Here is a 17141-nt window from a genome sequence, read left to right on the forward strand (position 1 = left end):
ATTATGCTCTTGTCCGCCAAGACAAACCGAGCCGCCGACCGCTTCAACAGTGGGAGTTTCAATATATGATAAACGGAAAAAGGCATAATGATAACACATGCACCAAGGTCGCACATACAATCAATGAATTGAACTCCATCTATGGTACAAGAGACTAAGCAAGGGCCCGGATCACCACACTTTTCCGGTATTGCTCCCATCAAAGCCGAAATAGAACTCCCCAACGGAATAGTTTCAAATTCATGTATTCTATCTTTGTTCATACACAAATCCTTAAGAAACTTCGCATATTTAGGCACTTGATGAATGGCATCAAAGATAGGGATAGTTACCTCAACTTTCTTAAACATTTCTACCATTTTGGGGTCAAGTTCTACACGTTTCTTAGTCTTTCTTGCCCATATAGGAAATGGAATTGGTTGAGCCACTTCCTCCAAGACTTGCTCATCTCTAGAGGCTTCACTCCTTGGTTGAGGGACTTCATCTTCAACTACCTCATGTGCTTCATCCTCCTCTTCAATTTCTTCTATCTCAACCACATCCTCTTCTTGAGTAACTATCATTGGGCTATATGCCTTTGAACTTCTCTCTTTCAATTGAGTTTCGGACCTCAAGGTAATGGTATTGATGCCACCCTTGGGGTTGGGTAGAGGTTGAGAGGGTATGGCACTAGAGTTTGGAGCTTGAGGAGTGGAGGTAGAAGGTGGCTCCATGCGAGCAATGAGGGCTTGGAGGGTAGAAGTAAGGCCATTGAGGCTTGAGTTGAGTGTATTTTGGAGTTCTTTTTGCCCTTGGAGAATGGATCAGAGTGTCTCGTCTTGATTGGAGGAAGAAGAAGGATAGGTGATTTGAGATGCTTGTGATTGGTTGGGTTAAGGTGGTTGCCTATGAGGTGGTAGGTAGGTTTTGGTAGTTTCTTCCTTGGTTTGGTTGTTGATGTGGTTGGTTTTGTGACTACCGGTTTTGTGAATTGTTGGTGTTCCATCTTTGGTTGCCTCCATTGTCCCTACCTCCTTGTTGATAATTGTCCCGCCAACCTTGGTTGGAGCTATCTCTCCAACCTTGATTAAAGTTGTTACTCCCTTTATTGTAATTGCCTCCTTGTTGGGGGTACCCTTGGTTGAAATTGCCCCCTTGTGAATAGTATCCTTGATTAGGGCGATCATAGAAGGGACGGTCATAGAAGTTATGAGTAGCCGTTAGAGTGTTATCTTCTTGGAGACTATGACATTCATCCGTGTAGTGGGAGTAGCATGAGCAAATACCGCATACTCTTTGGGGGACTAATTGTTGGCTTTGTTGGTGTTGAGGAGGTGGTGGAGGTTGTTGTTGGAATGGAGGTTGTTATTGATTCACTTGGAGTTGCTTTAGAAGACTTGTCATCTCACATAAGGTTTTGGTAAGGGTGGCGGTCTCACCACTAGAAGAGACTTCATTAACGGCTCTAGGGTGATTGCTTCTTTGTCTAGAATTCAAGGTGGATTCGGCCAAGTCAGAGATCAATTGCCAAGCCTCCTCCGCCGTTCTATATTTTGTCAAAGAACCATTGCTTGAAGCATCTAGGAGGATCTTGTCTTGTGGTTTCATCCCTTGACAAAAATAGCTTATTAGCAAAAGAGTGTCAATCATATGGTTGGGGCATGAGTCAAGAAGCTTTCGGAACCGCTCCCAATATTCATATAAAGTTTCCAATTCGCCTTGGACAATGCGTGAGATTTCTTTCCGTAACTTATCGGTCACCACCGCAGGAAAGAATTTGTCTAAGAACTCTCTTCTAAGCAAGTCCCAATCACCAACAATCTCACCTGGCAAAGAGTAGAACTACTCCTTAGCTCTCCCTTCAAGAGAGAAAGGAAAAGCATACAACAAAATCGTAACTTCACTAGAGCCTTCCCGCCTAGTAGTAGAACATACACCTTGGAAGTCCTTAAGGTGTCTAATGGGGTCTTGTGCGGGAAGTCCTTGATACTTGGGAAGAAGATTGATCAAAGCCGTTTTAAGCTCCAAGTTAGCATTCAAGTCCGGATGATGAATGTGAGTAGGTTGAAGGACAAAATTCAGAGCACCGGCTTCCTTGAGAGTGACTCGCCTTGGGGCAGCCATGGTATCCATAGCTAGATCAATAGAAGAGTTATTAGTAGTGTCTATGGAAGAATAAACTGTGCCTTCTTCGAATGACGATTCGAAATCAACTTCGGATATGGTAGGTGAATTGGTCGGGGCCTTTTCACCACCTCCAAAGGCTAACCATCTCCGAGCTTGTCTAAAATGAAGTAAAGTTCTTTCTATTTCCGGATCAAATCTAGCTAAGCTCGGATCAGGTAGGGAACGCGTCATTCAAAGAGAGATATAGTGAGCTCATGACAATATTCAAGCAAAATGCAAACTAACACAAATAATCAAACAAAATGCAAGTATGTACATATTCACATATCTACTACTAATCAACAACATGGCACTCCCCGACAACGGTGCCATTTTGATGAGTGGTTTTATGCCGGTGTAGAATTTATCAATGAATCCAATCGTAGTATAGTCTGAACCGGCACGCAATTCCTCATCAAACAATCTAAAATCAATAACCGAGAGTATGACTCCCGAGTCGTTCTTCCTAGGAGTGCTCCAAGATGTACATTATTGATTAGAAAGTGTCTTGGTGTTTGGAGTTTCATATAAGAAAAGAACAACCTAGTAATGTGAATGAAAAATCAAATGATATAAAAGCCTTGGCTAGAAGCGAGAATTGGACTTCCTATCATCATTATTTCTATCAATTGTAATCACAATTAGTTATTTCTTCACTTAGTTAACCTATAATATGAAGGAAAGTCAAGTGAAAGTAATCAATTTGGATTCACAAGTCCTAGCCTAACCCTAGGGAAGTCTAGCTTTAGTGACATGCAAATCAATTAGCAAGTTCCAATTGATAATCAACAATGTCTCCAATGTTTCAACTTCTAAGCCAAGTAAGAAAAGTCTACTCCATAGTTAAAGTTGACATTTTATCAAATACTTGGACAGCAATGAGAGACATTATAAAATTGAGAATAAAAGAAAACTCAAAGATACAAGAGATCAACAACAATCAAACTATTGAAGGCTAAGAACTTGAATTACCTCAATGTATCAATGGAATTAGAAGTAACAACATTCAAAAGATAAAATCCACAAGAAACTTGAACAACAAGAGCTAATTTGAGAGTATGAGAATCTAGATCTACAATTGGAAGCAAAGTAGAAGAGAATTGACAATAGATCTCACCAAATTCAACAAGAGAATTCCAAATTTGAGAGGCTAAACCTTAGAGAGAAGCTAGAGAGAAGGTAGACTTTCTCCCTCTAAAAATGTAACTTCCAACTAAAAATATCTAAAAATGAGTCAATAGATGTGGATACCTTCAATCCTTGGTCTTCTTATGCCTTTTCCTGCCAGAATTCTGCTCCAAACAGGGTCTGTAACTTCCCTGAAATTGCTGGTCACATTTTCTCTTTAAAAGTCACATGCGGCATCGACGCGTACGTGCACAGCATGCGTACGCTGATGCAAGGATTTATACCGGTTCGGAATTCCATAAAATAATTCCGTTGTTAGCATAGTCCAAACCAATAGACAATCCTCGAATCAAATTAAATTTAGTTTTGTCACAAGTACAAACCCCAATAAGAATTAACCGAAGTATTTAAATTTCGGGTCGTCTCACAAGGAATTGCAATGAAGTGTATGCTTATTGGCTATGAAGGAGACAAGGGGTTTTGTTTATAAGGGGCGGAAAATAATTGGCAAGAAAAGTAAATCAAGCAAGCAATTAAAGAAAGCAAAATAAAGAAAAGCAATTAATAAAGAGAGACATTTATGGCAAGAATTGAGATCATAGGCCTTCCATCATAGTCACTAATAACAATAATTAACAAGAATTTATCTTATTACGTCATCCCCAATAATGGAAGAAGATATAGGTTATCTTCCATGAGAGAAAGTCTAACAAGACTAGCTAATCTCAATCCAAATATCCTAATCAACTCACTAATTGGATTAGCAAGAGATTAGAGTCAATGGAAATGATATTAACTAACAACTCTAGATCACCAACATAGGTTGGGTTTTCACGACTCAAGATTGCCTAATTACTCTTTCCAAGCCAAGAATGCTCAAAGTCTACTCTAAAGCCCAACCAAGCATTTTGTCAAACACTTAGTGGGTGTACAAGAAAGTCATAATAAATTGCAAGAATGATAAATCTACCAACTACCAATTGCAAGAAAAGTAAATTCACAACTCAATCATCAATAAAGGAAACATCAAACATCGAATTTCATTAAATGTAAACCAAATCCAACATAGAACAGTCATGAACATAAAAGAGACATGAAAGTAAAATTAACACTACAAACCATGAGAATGAAAGAGTAGAAGCAAGAAATTGTAAAGAAAACAAGATGAAAACATGTAATTGAACCTAGATCTAAGATGGAAATGTCCTAGGAACCCTAATTCTAGAGAGAAGAGGGAGTTTCTCTCTCTAGAAAATAACCTACATGATGCTAAGATACAAACAATTGCTCTCCCTTTGCTTGGACTTCAATTCTGCATGAAATACACTCATAAACAAGTTGGATTTGGGCCTGGGCAGCTTATAAATCGCCCCCTGCGTTTTGCCTTTACGTGGGTCACGTGAGAGTATCGGTGCGTACGCGCCATGTGCGTGTGCGCGTCGATTGGCTATTTCTTCATCCGCCGTACGCGTCATGTACGCGTGCGCGTCTTTATGCGAAACCACTTCTGCGCGTGCGCGGCTATTGCGCGTTCGTGCCCATCGATGCATTCCCAATTCTTGTTTCTTCATGCATTCTCCACATTGTATGATTTTCTCCTCATTTCTTCCATCCAATACTTGCCTCATGAACCTAAAATCAGTCATCAAACACATCAAGGCATCGAATGAAATTAAAGTGAGTTAAAATCACCAATTTAAGGGCCTAAAAAGCATGTTTTCATACTTAAGCACAATTCAAGGGAGAATTACAAAACCATGCTATTTCATTGAATAAATGTGGGAAAAGGTGATAAAATCCCCTAAAATAAGCACAAGATAAACCAAGAAATCGGGGTTTATCATACGCGCCCCTAGAGCTTTTACAATCCACGCGCACACGTCAGGCGTGCGTGCGCGTCCCTGAAGATCTGGCCTAGCCATGAAGATGCGCCAGCTCTGGATTTGGCTTCTTCGCGCTGGCTTGGTGGCGCGCTTCCACGCATACGCGCAAGGCACGCTGATGAGCGGATAATTTATATGCTTTTTGGCATTGTTTTTACATAGTTTTTAGTATGTTTAAGTTACTTTTTATTATATTTTTATTATTTTTTATGCAAAAATCACATTTCTGGACTTTACTATGAGTTTGTGTATTTTTTTGTAATTTCAGGTATTTTCTGGCTGAAATTGAGGGACCTGAGCAAAAGTCTGATTCAGAGGCTGAGAAAGGACTGCAGACGCTGTTGGATTCTGACCCTCCCGCACTCGAAGTGGATTTTTTGGAGCTACAAAAGCCCAATTGGTGCCCTCTCAACGACTTTGGAAAGTAGGCATCTTGGACTTTCCAGCAATAAATCATAGTTCATACTTTGCTCGAGATTTGATGGCCCAAACTGGCGTTCAACGCCAGCCAGAGACCATTTTCTAGCGTAAAACACCAGAACTGGCACCAGAACTGGAGTTAAACACCCAAACTGGCATCCAAGCTGGCGTTTAACTCTAGAAAAGGCCTATGCACGTTTAAAGCTCAATGCTCAGCCCAAGCACACACCAAGTGGGCCCCGAAAGTGGATTTCTCACTCTCTGCACTTAGTTACTCAATTTCTGTAATCCTTAGTAACTAGTTTAGTATAAATACTAGTCTTCCCTATTGTTTTAGGATCTTTGGACTTTGAGGCTTATGCCATTTTTCACATTTGGGAGGCTGGCCATTCGGCAATGCCTAGACCTTTTTTTCTTATGTATTTTCCAACGGTGGAGTTTCTACACATCAAAGATTAAGGTGCGGAGCTTTGCTGTTCTTCACGAATTAATGCAAGTACTATTGTTTCTCTTTCAATTCACGCTTACTTCTTCTCTGAGATATACTCTCGTACTTAATTCAGTTAAGTCAGAATGAAGGGGTGACCCGTGACAATCACCCACTATCTTCGTTACTCGCTTAGCTAAGATCCGCGTGCCTGACAACCACAAGCGGTCTATATGATGTTCAACGTAGTCATTGGACGACAGCCAGAGTATAGTCTCTTGGGTCTCTGATCCACGGATTTGACTTGCCTCTCCTGACAACAGAGCATTCGAATCCGTGAGATTAGAACCTTCGTGGTAGAGGCTAGAACCAATTGGCAGCATTCCCGAGATCCGAAAAGTCTAAACCTTGTCTATGGTATTCTGAGTAGGATCTGGGACAGGATGACTGTGACAAGCTTCAAACTCACGAATGTTGGGCATAGTGACAGTGTGCAAAAGGATAGAGAGATCCTATTCCGACACAAGTGAGAACCGACAGATGATTAACCGTGCGGTAGCTGTGCCTGGTATTTTTCATCCGAGACGAGAGATTCGACAGTTGATTAACCGTACAGAAACCGTACCTAGACCATTTTAACTGAGAGGACGGATGGTAGCCATTGACAACGGTGATCCACCAACATACAGCTTGCCATGGAAGGGACCACGCATGATTGGATGAAGACAATAGGAAAGCAGAGGTTCAGAAGCAACAAAGCATCTCCAAACGCTTATCTGAAATTCCCACCAATGAATTACATAAGTATCTTTATTTTAATTTACGTTTAATTTATCAATTATCAAAACTTATAACCAATTGAATTCGCCTGACTAAGATTTACAGGATGACCATAGCTTGCTTCAAGCCGGCAATCTCCGTGGGATCGACCCTTACTCGCGTAAGGTTTTATTACTTGGACGACCCAGTGCACTTGCTGGTTTGTTGTACCGGAGTTGTGAAAAGTGTGATCATAATTCCGTGCACCACACGCATATGCGTCGCTGCTCAAGCTTCAAAACTTCATTTTCCATGCTCCTTCCTTCCATGCATGCTTCCTTCCTCTCCTCTAGACCATCCCTGCCCTATAAGCTCTGAAATTACTTGACAAACGGGTCACGGCATCGAATGGTAATTGAGGATGATTAAAATATATCAACTTTAATGTAAAAGAAGCATGTTTTCATCCGTGAGGCAAAATTAGGAAAGGAACACAAAATCATGCATTTTTGTATGAATAAGTGTGAAAGACCTTGATAAAACCCTAAAAATCCATACAAGATAAACCCTAAAAATGGGGTTGATCACTTGTATAGCTCAATAGGGGATTAATTGGTGGACTTCCACCTCATTCTCCATCATGATGCAGTGAATCATGATAGCCCTTCAAATGGTGACTTCAGAGCGGTTGCTAGTAGGGAGTATAAAACACCCAATGAAATCCAACCAACCCCTAGCAACTGGTTTGAGATCCAATCTTCTCAGTTGGTTTGGTTTACCTTTTGTGTTATTGATCTATGGAGTTCTAGGTAGACATATGTCTTCTAGAATCTGATCCAGCTTGGGATTAACCACCACCCTCCTATTAAAGGATTCTGGATCATCCCTTTGTTGAGGTAATTTAAAGATCTCTCTCACCTTGTCAAGATGAAAATAGAGAGTCTTTCCCCAGACCATGGGGCAAAAAGTATGGAACCCTTGTCCATCTTTCTTTTGCTTATCTGTCATCCACAGATTTGCATAGAATTCATGGATCATTGTTAATCTAATATTGGTCACAGAATCGGCCAGGGTTTCCCAACCTCTCTTTTGAATTTGCTCTTGGATCTCTGGGTACTCATCTTCTTTTAATTCAACTCTGACCTCCGGGATCACTGTCCTCTTGCTTATTATTTTGTAATAATATTCTTCATGCTACTTGGTATAGAATCTGAAAAGTTTGAAAATAGCTGTTGGGTTATCTTCTTTTCTACTTAAAATGAGTTTTCCACTTTTTGGAGCCATGGAATTCGAATGGAGTGAGAAAGCAAGGCTCTTTCCACACCAAACTTAAAAGGTTTGCTCGTTCTCAAGTAAAGAGAAGAGAAAGAAGACGAAGAAGAGGAGAAGGATTCGAATGGGATGTGGATGAGGGAGTGTGTAGGGCGAATGATATATATAGGGAGCATGGTTTTGAAAACCGGACCGGACCAGTCGGTCGAACCTGTCAAACCGGAAACCGGCCATACAGTCCGGTCCACTACTAATAACTGTTGGAGAGAAAACCGTTCAAAAACCACTGAACCGGCCAAGAACTGGCCAGTTGGACCGAACCGGTAACCGACCGGTTCTGAAAAAACGACGCCGTTTTGTGATTAAAAATAAAACCAAATCATGAAACACCCCCTTCCCCGAATCAAGATCCCGAGAATCATTCGTGCACCCCCATTCGCCCCTTCTAAAGCAAAGCAAAAAGAACCCTAGCCCTAGGATTCTTGCCGCCGCCGTCCCCAGGTTCTCAGTGCCTCCACTTCTTCCTCTTCCCCCTGTCCGAAGCCCAGGTAGCTCAGCTTGTCATCCCTATCTTCCCTGGCTTTTCTATTCGTGGCTTTGAGCAGCTCGTCATTGGGTCGCCACTTGCCGTCACCTCGCCTATCGTCGTCGTCTCGTCGGTTGCCATCCGTGTCTCCGTCGAAGGTTAGTGGTGGATCTATTTAATTTTTCTTCGCATTTGCTCCTTCCTTTTAATTTTGCCATGGTTAGTGGTTACTGGTGAGTGATGAGTCATGGCTCTATTTAATTTTGCTTCTGGTTACTGATGGGTCTGTTTAATTTTGCTTCATATTCCTTTCTTCCTTTTAATTTTGCTCTATTTACTGATGAGTGATGGCTCTATTTAATTTCTGAATGCTTGGTTCTTCTTGTTCTTTTTAGTTTTTGAAATTTTTGTTCAAATTTTTGTGTAATGTTTTATAATGTTGTTGTTTTGTAATTGCTGGTTGCTGGATGCATGTTTAGTGTCATTACTGTTTTGGAATGTTTATGTACTAATGTTTGTTGCTATTTTGTCATTGCTGGTTGCTGGTTGCTGGTTAGAGGTTTAGTGTGATTATTGGTTAATGTTTGTTGCTAAATGCTGATTGTTGAGTTCAGATATGGTCATGTTGCTGAATGCTAAATGTTTGTTTGCTGTTTGTGCTGAATGCTACTGTTTTTAATTTCGTGAATGATTTATTAATTTATTGTTCTTAACTTCTGTTCTCTTTAAAAAATTTGCAATTGGTGATATTTTCATTTATTATATGCCTCATGTTTTTAATTTTGCTCTGCTTTTTGGCTTTGAAATCAGTTTATGATAACTGATGCAATTATTTAGTTGAATAACTGATGTAATTATTGAGTTCAAGAGATTGAGTTTTTCTATGCACATTATTAGTAAGACATGGATAGTTTAGAATTTTCTATTTCTTTTCCTTACTTCTGAAGTTCATTGTTTCAAAAGGTTCAGTGTTGACTTCAACTTTCAAATGGGAATTGGGAGTTGGTAAAGATAATAACATCTTCTGGAACTGAGTCTGTTGTTTTACTGCCTAATGGGAAAGTAAGATATGATCTAGAATTACCATAGTACATAGTGATGTTTGTTCCATCTAGCTGGACTCAGTGAGACAACTGGAAAGTGTTCTTTTAATTTAACCTTGTTAATCATATCTTGTACAATTCAGACAAAAGCAGGGCCTATTTTGGTTGCCATAAATCCATTCAAGAAAGTTCTTCTGTATGGTCTTGATTATATTGAAGCCTACAAGCGTAAGAATTAAAAAGACCTGTTTTGTTTTACTTTTTGACTTAGCTACATTAAGGCTATATTTTCTATCTTTAACTTATGCACTGCAATTCAATCCAACTATTTTTAAAGGAAGTATAATTATGTTAAATGTTAACATATTTGCCATAAGTTTTTGAGTATTTTGATGATTAATTACATTTAGTTGGAGATATTTTATATAGGGTTTTAAATTTGAGAGATACTTTATGATGTTTATTTATAATTTATTTATTATTTTATTAAGGAACAGTTTTTCCGGTTGAACCACGGTTAGACCGGTTAAACCAATAAACCAGTGACTAGAACAGTTCGATGACCGGTCTGATTTTCAGAATCTTGATAGGGAGTGAAGGGTGGGTTTTCGAATTTAGGTAAAAGATAAAGAAGATATGATTCACACTTTGGTAAAAGATAGAAAGAGATAAGTTTAAAAATTTGTTTAATCATCAAATATATGAAAAAGGTATAAAAGATAAGATAGAAAAGTATGAAGGGTATGAAAAAGATTCTAAAGTTTAATAAAAGATTTGAAAAGAATTGCAAAAGATATAAAATTTTGAAAAAAGATTTGAAAAAGAATTGAGAAAGATTTGAAAAGATTTTAAATTTGAAAGGAATTTGAAATTGAAAGATGTGGTTGAAAGAATCTTGTTTAAAAGATATGATTAAAAAGATAAGATTTGGAAAAGATATGTTTTGAAAAAGTCGAAAACCTCCCCCACCTTTATTGGGCGTTGAACGCCCAGGATACCCCTATTCTAGTGTTCAACGCCAACTTTGTGCTCCTCCTGGGCGTTGAACACCCAGACACTCCCTCCCAGCTGGCGTTCAACGCCAGCTTGCCACTCCTCTTTGGGCGTTGAATGCCCAACCAGCGCTCTCTGGCTGGTGTTCAACGCCAGTCTTGCTTCCCCCTTCAGGGCGTTGAATGCCCTGCCAATGCCCCCTGCTTGGCGTTCAACCCCAGGCTTGCTGCTCCTTGAGGGCGTTGAACGCCCTACCAGTATCCTCTGGCTGGTGTTCAATGCCAGTCTTGCTGCTTCTTTATGGCATTCAATGCCCCTCCTTCCCTCTTGTCTAGCATTCAATGCCAGCAAGGGGCTTTCCCCAGGGTGCCCTATTTTTAGCTCTAAATACTGCTGTCTCTGTTGTAAGAACTACACATGATCATAAACATTAGAAAGCAAAGTAACTATGAAAAATACTTGAAATTTCAAGAAAATTATACTAAATGAGAATAATTTAAAGAAACTGAAAACAATAATAAACTACTAATCTTTAGGTTGCCTCTAAACAAGCGATTCGTTACTGTCGTTTAGCTGGACTATACTGTGCTCATGTCAGCAACAGGGTGGATTTCTCTTGCTCAACTTCACCACCCAAGTAATGTTTCACTCTCTGGCCATTAACAGTAAATCTTTTATCAGAGTAATTACTCTGGAGTTCTATATGACCATAGGGTGATAAATTAGTGATCAGGAAAGGTCCTGTCCAACGTGACTTGAGCTTTCCAGGGAAGAGCTTCAGTCTAGAGTTGAAGAGCAAGACCCTCTGTCCAGGTTCAAAGACCCTGGAAGATATCTTTTTGTCATGCCACTTTTGGCCCTTTCTTTATAAATTTTTGTATTTTCAAATGCAGCTAGTCGGAATTCATCCAACTCATTTAGCTAGAGCAACCTTTTTTCTCCTGCTGCATTTGCGTTAGGTTTAGGAGTTTGGATGCCTAATAAGCCTTCTGTTCCAGTTCCACTAGCAGGTGGCACGCCTTCCTATACACCAATTGATATAGTGACGTTCCTATAGGGGTCTTGAAAGTTGTTCTGTATGCCCAGAGAGCATCATCAAGCTTTCTTGCCCAATTCTTTCCAGAGGTGTTCACCGTCCTTTCCAATATTCTCTTCAGTTCTCTATTTGAGACTTCAGCTTGCCCATTTGTCTCTGGATGATATGGGGTGGCCACTTTATGGCTAACTCCATATCGATTCAGAATAGAATCAAGCTGTTTGTTGCAGAAATAAGTTCCTCGATCATTGATCAGTGTCCGAGGGACACCAAACCTACTGAAGATGTTCTTCTAGAGGAACTTCATCACTACTCTAGTGTCATTCATGGGTGATGCGACTGCCTCTACCCCTTTAGACACATAATCCACTGCGACGAGGATATAGGTGTTTGAGTATGAAGGTGGGAAAGGACCCTTGAAGTCATTATCCCAAACATCAAATAGCTCAACCTCTAGGATTCCTTGCTGAGGCATGTCGTGACCATGAGGGAGATTTCCAGCCCTTTGGCAACTTTCACAGCGACGGACAAACTCTCGGGAATCCTTAAAGAGTATGGGCCAGTAGAAACCACTTTAGAGAATCTTTGTAGTTGTTCACTCTCTTCCAAAGTGTCCTCCATAATGGGAGCCATGGCAATGCCATAGGATTTTTTGTGCCTCTTCCTCAGATACACAGTGATGGATTATCCCATCTGAGCATCTCTTAAAGAGATATGGTTCATCCCACTAGTAGTATCTTGCATCATGAATGAGTTTTTGAGCTTGCTGCCTACTGTATTCCTTGGGGATGAACCATATAGCCTTGTAACTTGTAATATCTGCAAACCAAGGTATTGTCCGAATGGAAAAGGGTTGCTCATCCAGGAAGGTTTCAGACACCTCAGTAGAGGGAAGAGATGTCCCTTCCACTGGTTCAATCCGGGACAAGTGGTCAGCCACTTGATTTTTCGACCATTTTCTATCTCTGATTTCTATATCAAACTCTTGCAAGAGTAGTACCCATCTTATCAGCCTGGGTTTAGAATCCTGCTTGGTGAGTAGATATTTGATAGGATCTGAACTTGTCAATTGCATAAACCACTGCAAGCAATTTCTTCTCTGTGGTAGTGTAGTTCTTCTGTGCGTCATTTAGAACATGACTGGCATAATAAATGACATGCAGAAGCTTGTCATGTCTCTGGCCCAGAACTGTGCCAATGGCATGGTCACTGGCATCACACATTAGTTTGAATGGTAAGTCCCAGTTGGGAGCAGAGATGATGAGTGCAGTGATAAGCTTGGCTTTCAGAGTTTCAAAGGCATGCAGGCACTCCTTGTCAAAAACAAATGGAGTGTCAGTGGCCAATAAGTTGTACAGGGGTTTGCAATTTCGGAAAAATCCTTTATGAACCTACTGCAAAACCCTGCATGTCCTAGGAAGCTTCTGATTGCCTTAACATTAGTTGGTGGTGGTAATCGCTCAATTACCTCCACCTTAGCCTGATCCACTTCTATTCCCTTATTCAAAATCCGATGCCCAAGAACAATTCCTTCAGTCACCATGAAGTGGCATTTTTCCTAGTTTAAAACCAGGTTTGTCTCTTGGCATTATTTGAGAACTAGGGCCAGATGGTCAAGGCAAGAGTCAAATGAGTCTCCAAAGACGAAGAAGTCATCCATGAACACTTCAAGGAATTTATCCACCATGTCAGAGAAAAATGGAGAGCATTTACACCTCTAAAAGGTTGTAGGTGCATTGCACAGGCCAAATGGCATCCGCCTATAAGCAAACACGTCATATGGGCATGTAAATGCTGTTTTTTCTTGATCTTGAGGATCCACTGCAATTTGATTATAACCGGAATAGCCATCCAAAAAGCAGTAGAATGCATGACCCGCTAGTCTCTCCAGCATTTAATCTATAAATGGTAAAGGAAAATGATCCCTTTTGGTGGCATTATTGATCCTCCTATAGTCAATGCACATATGCCACCCTATAACTGTTTTTGTGGGAATCAGTTGGTTCTTTTCATTATGAACCACTGTCATGCCTCCCTTTTTGGGAACAATTTGGACAGGACTCACCCAAGGGCTGTCAGAAATGGGATAAATAATCCCAGCCTCTGATAATTTGTGACTTCCTTCTGTACCACTTCCTTCATAGCTGGATTCAGTCGCCTTTGTGGTTGCACTACTGGTTTGGTGTCATCCTCCAGCAGGATCTTGTACATGCATCGGGAAGGGCTAATGCCCTTAAGGTCACTTATTATCTACCCAAGAGCTGTCTTGTGTGTCTTTAGCACTTGGATTAGTGCCCTTTCTTCCTGTGGTTCTAAGGTAGAGCTTATAATCACAGGATAAGTATCCCCATCTCCAAGAAATAAATATTTCAAGGATGATGGTAATGGCTTGAGCTCGAGTTTAGGAGGCTTACCCTCTTCTTTAGGAGTTTTCAAATGCTCCTTTATTTCCTCTGGCTCCTCTAAATTAAGCTGGGCATCATAAAAGATGTCGTTTAGCTCTTCTTCGAGTCTATCAACCGTGTTCATTTCTTCCACCAGGGAATCAATGATATCAATACTCATACACTCCTCTTGGGTGTCTGGATGCTGTATAGCTTTGATAGCATTTAGCACGAACTCATCCTCATTGACTCTCAGGGTTACTTCCCCTTTTTGAACATTAATGAGGGTCTGTCCTGTAGCTAGGAAGGGTCTTCCTAGAATGAGGGAAGCAATCTTGTGCTAATCCATTTCCTAGAATGAGGGATGCACTCTTGTGCTCAATATGCCTGATGGAAGCTTAACAGAGCCATCAGTAAGTTGAAGACATATGTGGGTCGGTTTAACTTCGTGAGTTAAACAGAGCCTCTTTTTTAATTATGCGGGTATTAGGTTAATACTTGCTCCAAGATCACATAGGGCCATCCTTGTGCAAGCGTCCCCTGTTTGGGCGTTCAACGCCCTTGTTGCCCCTTTCCTAGCGTTCAACACCAGGAACACTGTCCTCTTTTGGGCGTTCAATGCCGAGAGTGCTGCCCCCTTCTTGGCATTGAATGCCAGGAGTGCTGCCCCCTTCTTTGCGTTGAACGTCAATGGCATTCTTCTCTGGACGTTCAACGCCCTTAGAGGTGTCTTGGGCTGTAGTTCGGTTATCTTCTATCAGCTATTCCTCTCCTGGTTTCCTGTTGTACTGAGGTTGGGTGTTTAATATTTTCCCACTCCTCAGTTGAATAGCCTAACACTTTTCTTTTATCTGATTAAATAATTGCTACCTAGTTTGACTTGGCTGTGCTTCTACATTCCTGTTGGAAGTCTGAATTTCTTGCAAATCCTCTTACAATTCTAGTAACTGCTGTGCAAGGGCGTGGAGCTGCTGAGTCAATGGGCCATTTTGTTCTAGAGGGTTAGATTCAGTAAATATTGCCTTAACCTCTCCTTTTCTAGAAGTCTCATCAACTGAGTACAAATGTTGGTTCGTGGCAACTGTCTCAATAAGTTCATGAGCCTCTTCAATTGTTTTCCTCATATGTATGAACCACGAGTAGAGTGGTCTAGAGACATCCTAGCCATGTCTGCTAGGCCATAATAGAAGATGTCTAATTGCACCCATTCTGAAAATATTTCAGTGGGACATTTTCGTAGCATTCTTTTATACCTCCCCCAGGCATCATGAAGAGTATTGAAGCCTTGGATGTCCAGCCTTAACTGTGTCAACTTCTTTGGGGAAAAGTATTGATTCAGAAACTTGTCTACAAGCTGCTTCCATGTTTTCAAGCTGGAACTGGGTTGGTTATCTAACCTCCTCTTTGCTTGATCTCTTACAGCAAAGGAAAAGAGTAGTAGTCTGTAGACATTCTGATCTACTCTCTCAGTGTGTACTGTATCAGCAATTTGTAAAAAGTTAGCCAGGAACTCAGTAGATTTTTCCTGTGGAAGTCCAGAGTACTAGCAGGTTTGCTGCACTAGAATAATAAGCTGAGGATTTAGCTCAAAATTACTTGCTCCAATGGGAGGTATACAAGAGTAGCAGTCTGTAGACATCCTGATCAACTCCCTCAGTGTGTACTATATCAGTAATTTGTAAGAAATTTTCTAGGAACTCAGTAGGCTCTTCCTGTGGAAGTCCAGAGTATTGACAGTTTTGCTGCACTAGAGTAATGAGTTGAGGGTTTAGCTCAAAATTACTTGCTCTAATGGGGGATATACTGATAATTCTCCCATAGAAGTCAGGAATGGGGGCCGTATAGGACCACAAAGTTCTTCTAAACTGTTCATTCCCATTTGCGTTCATGGTGAAGAAAGGTAGGAGAATTTGGATATTAAGAAGTTAAAAGAGAAACTAGAATTAAAATATTTTTGTTTTTATTTTTATTTATTAATTAAAGGTAGGAGAATTTGGATATTAAGAAGTTAAAAGAGAAACTAGAATTAAAATATTTTTGTTTTTATTTTTATTTATTAATTAAATTTGAAAAGAAAAATAAAATTAAAGACTAAGATAACCAATTGATTAAAAATATTTGAAAATTAAATAGGTGATTTTCGAAAAAAAAGAGAGAGAAAGAGGTAAGAAAATTTTTGAAAATAGAAGAGAGGGGATTTAGTTAGGAAGTTTTGAAAAAGAAAGAGAAAGGAGAGTATTAAAGAGATACCAAACTTTTAAAATTGAAATAAGATAAAACAAGTAACTAATTAAGAAAGATTTGAAAATAAGATAAGATAGGATATTGGAAAGGAAAATCCAACAAGATAAAATTAAAATTGAAAAGATTTGAAAAAGATTAGATTTTGAATTTTGAAATTGAAACAATATAAGATAAAGATTTGAAAATAAGTTGGAAAAGATAAGATATGGTGAAGATTTGAAAAGTTTTTGAATTTTGAAAAGATTTGATTTTGAAAATTGAAGTTAAGATAAGATAGGATAATGATTTGAAATTTAAAGAGAGATAAACCAGTGATAAGATAAGGATTTGAAAAAGTATTGAATTTTAAAATTTAAAAGAAAGATAAGATAGGAAAGAATCAAATTAAAAGAAAAGATTTGAAAAGATTTAAAAAGATAAGATTTGAAATTTCACTTTACTAACAAGAAAACACCAAATTTTAAAAAAATTTTAATCAAGATAAAAAAGAAAGCAAGATTTTTGAAATTTTTGAATAAAGATAAAAAAAGATATTTTTTACTTTTAAAATTAATGAAGAAAGAGAAAAACAACAAAAAGACACCAAACGTAAAATTTTTAGATCAAACACACTAGCATTTTTGAAATTTTAAAGAAAATCAACCAAAAGACACCAAACTTAAAAATTTTAACATCAAAACAAGAAAAAAAAATAAGAACAACTTGAATACCAAGAAGAACACTCAAGAACAAATTCAAAAATTTAAAGAAAATAAAGAACACACAAAGAACACCAAACTTAAGAACTGACACTAGACTCAAACAAAAGACATAGAAAAGATGGATTTTGAAAAAGATTTTAAAAAAGAAAACAAAAGACACAATTAAAAGTACCTAATCTA

At 39.3% G+C, this 17141-nt stretch overlaps 1 long non-coding RNA gene across 1 annotated transcript; it reads left to right on the forward strand.

Annotated features, from left to right (window-relative positions):
- LOC107608383 lies at positions 8635 to 9760 on the forward strand. Its single transcript, XR_001612840.2, has 2 exons — positions 8635 to 8718; positions 9524 to 9760. It is a non-coding gene; the product is annotated as an uncharacterized LOC107608383 (long non-coding RNA).

Source organism: Arachis ipaensis, chromosome B07, assembly GCF_000816755.2.
Source record: "Arachis ipaensis cultivar K30076 chromosome B07, Araip1.1, whole genome shotgun sequence".
NCBI classification, from domain to species: domain Eukaryota; kingdom Viridiplantae; phylum Streptophyta; class Magnoliopsida; order Fabales; family Fabaceae; genus Arachis; species Arachis ipaensis.